Below are 3,774 nucleotides of genomic sequence, written 5' to 3' on the forward strand. Positions count from 1 at the left end.
CTTTAAGTTGTAATAAATTTTTCTTCACGTGCATTTACAGAGCGCTGTCATAGCTCAGCCTTTTTTTTTTTTAACTTGTTTATTGGGGTATAATTGCTTTACACTGGTGTGTTAGTTTCTACTTTATAACAAAGTGAATCAGTTATACATATAGATATGTTCCCATATCTCTTCCCTCTTGCATCTCCCTCCCTCCCACCCTCCCTATCCCACCCCTCCAGGTGGTCACAAAGCACCGAGCCGGTATCCCTGTGCCTTGTCTTATCGAAGGAGAAGGGTCGACAAGAACTTCACAGAGGTCCTTCACGTGTTAACGTACGTGTTTGAAGTGGCTGCGCGGAGCGCTGAAACAGTTAGAGTGTGCCAGTTTGTGGGGAATGCTCTTCCACACACATGCATGTACACAGCAGGGTGGCCATATGGCAGCCTATACGCATCTTTAAGGCCAAGAGTTCTATTTGTAAAGATGCATTTTATTGGTTCTTAACTTTTTGGGGGTCACAGATTGATTTGATAACCTGCTGACATCGTATACCATCTCCTTGGGAAGAAAAGGCTTTTGCACATATCCACAGACTTTTAAAACTTTTTAGGAGTTTAGGAACTTAATGTAATTTAAGCAATTATTCCTTTATTTGGTCATAAGATATTTGATTGCCTACCATGTACTCCAAGCCCTGTTCCAGTTCCCTGCTGACTAGCCATGTGACCTTGGGGCCATTCTTTTACCTCCCCAACTCTTAGTTTCCTGTGTAATATAAGATTGGAGTGTTTTAATATGATGATCCCTGAAGTCCCTTATAGTGTGTTATTTACTCAGCCTTGTTCTAGGTACAGATAGGAATGCACAGTGCAAGCATCCACTAAGGCAGGGCAGTGACCAGAACCAGGCAAAAGCAAGAAACAAAGGGAACAGAGGCTCCTGTTAGGTCATTTGAGACCCAGACACTTAGGCAAAGAAACTGTGTCTCACTGGTGTGAGGGAACTGCAGCTCTGAGTCTGCTTCTATATGTGGCCTCTATATAATAATGAATGCTCATTTCATTAATCACTTTGGGCTATTGCATGTTTTTTTTTTTACTTTATTGATGGGTTGCTTTTAAACTTTTAAAAAATTGAATCCTTTTCAACCAAGTACTTAATGGGTCGAGTTACTGTTATGGGACTGCAGGAGGTCAGTGTGAGGAAGAGTGGAGTTTCACACAAACCTTTCCAAGTAAATTATATTTAAAATGTTTATGTTATTATAGGTTCTACTGAAAGCATTTCTAAAGCTCCTGGTAAACTTGTCCCTAGGCTGCTTGTGTCTCTATTTATTCAGCCTTCAAATATTCATTTGCTCATGTGGGGCATGCGTTTGTTTTATTTTTTATCCAATATGATTTAATTTTATACTAGTGTTTGTTTAACTGAGAATTCAAGCGTGTATCAGGATGTTCAAATAAGTTCACGAATTCTGGGAGATTTTCTCCTAACAAGTAGGAATTCATCAACTTCAAATAATGACATATTAAACCTGTTAAATTGAAAATATCTTTATACTCACTCTGGAGCTTAAATATGTCAGCCAATAATAATCAGATGCCACCCAAACACTCACAATTTTCTGAGAAGAGAAAATTAGCTGGTTTTAATATGTCTGGAAGATAAATCAGACCATCCATGTTTTATCTTTCATATGAGAAATGTATATAACTCACATTAAACACATCAGATCAACTGGAAAATTAGAGTAATTAAGTGCTATAGGGGAAAGAATTTTATTAGAAGACCAACAAAGACACTCGTGCTGGCAAGATCATATCTGAAAGAGCTGAGAGAAAGTGCAGACACATGAGGCTAGAGGGTGTGATGAAGGAACAGGTTCCCTGAAATCCTTAGAAGTAAAGAGAGAGAGGCTGGCTAGGCCTAGAATATGCCAGCACGCTGGAGAAGAGGACAGATACTATAAAGGTTGACCTTACTCCCTTTTATTTAAATTTAAAACATTTTGAATTAAAAAGTAAAAATGCTTTTAAACATGGATGCATTTATAATGAAGATCAAGAGCCTTCTCTCCCATGTTTCTCTACCCCCTCCCTGATATCTGTTTTTAGTTTCAGCTATTTCCCTGTCTGCATATACTATCTTAATACCTATTGCTTAAAATTTTATCTTAGAAGATTGCATATTGTATTTTGCTCTTAAGGCTCACCTACCCCACTCTCGTCTTTAGTCTCTTTCCCTCAAATTCACATCACTATTTCTCTACTAGTTACCTCTGCAATTTTAGCCACTATACTTTAACATTTATCTCTTGTTGCATCAAGAGTCCATGCTTGACAAGGACATTTATTTTGCATTTCTGTCCTTCCCTTCATTTCTTTCCCTTTTCCATCCTGCACTCTGTCAAGCATACCTTTGCTTTTTACATTGTCATGGTTGTTAAAAGCACTCTTTATTTTTTTTATAATTACCTTATTTTGTGGGGTAAATCATTAAATAAATTCCTAAGAAAGGTAGGTGTAAGGCAGAGTTTCTGAACTGTTAATTATTTGAAAATATTTTTATTTGGACCTCACACTTGATTGATACTTGGTATAGAATTGTAGGTTCAAAACCATGGGCCCAGAGTTTTCTTTTTAAAATTTTCTTTCTTCTGTCTTTTGGAATCTTTTATTAGATAGATACTGGATCTGGACCAATCATCCGTAACATTTGTATTTCTCCTTACCTCTGTCTCGCACTTTTGCTCCATGTTCCGGGAACACACTCTCAATCTTGAGAAACTTGTGATTCATCAGACGTGATTTTCTAGGCCGCAATGAACTCCCTACTCCCTACTACCTGGGTCTTTCCTAGGACCCATTCTTGATAGGCTCTCTTAAACTTCCCACTCATAATAGTAGACAGAAATGTCATTATTTCTAATCTTTAGTGGTGCTCTCTAAGAAATAAAATATAAACCTCCTTTCCATAAACAAATGGGACCTAATGAAACGTCAAAGCTTTTGCACAGCAAAGGAAACCATAATCAAGACCAAAAGACAACCCTCAGAATGGGAGAAAATATTTGCAAATGAAGCAACTGACAAAGGATTAATTTCCAAAATTTACAAGCAGCTCATGCAGCTTAATAACAAAAATCCTTTCCTCCCTGTCTTCCCCTTAATTTCTCATGAAAATATACCTTTTCCTTCCCTTGGAATGTCATTATGCAGTATAAGCATCAACTATAGACTTCTCTATTTGCCAAAATATCATGAAGGTGGCCTTTCACGATGCCATGCCTGGGCTTCAAATAGAATTTATTTTGTGAACTTGTTCCACAGCCGATTTCTATACCCTGTCCTCTTGAATCTGGGTAAATAAAAATAGTACAAGGTCATGCATTAAATTAGCCATTTCAAAACATCCCAAGTAATAAATGGAACAAGGGGGGAGGTTACTTGTGTAGGAGTCTCCCTATCCAGATAATTATAAATTTAAAAATCTACAGTAAGTACTCTATTCCTTTGAGCTGCTAATTAGCTTATTCTTAATTGGCAGAACGCCCCCAAAATACCACCTTGATAATCCAAATAGTTTTTGTTTCATATATATCAACGAGTCAATTTAAGCTCTACACTGCATTTTACTCCTTGAAATATATAGCATCCCTTCTGTCACAGAAATTCTTGAGACTTTTCCTGCAATAATGTTATGTTTTGTGCTAAATGGAAACTTTCCAGATGATGGGCTCATCCGGCCTCCCACTTGCTGCAAGATGCCTGGCACACTTAGCCTTATCAGTT

This window comes from Neophocaena asiaeorientalis, unplaced genomic scaffold (assembly GCF_003031525.2).
Source record: "Neophocaena asiaeorientalis asiaeorientalis breed wild unplaced genomic scaffold, Neophocaena_asiaeorientalis_V1.1 scaffold950, whole genome shotgun sequence".
NCBI classification, from domain to species: Eukaryota; Metazoa; Chordata; class Mammalia; order Artiodactyla; family Phocoenidae; genus Neophocaena; species Neophocaena asiaeorientalis.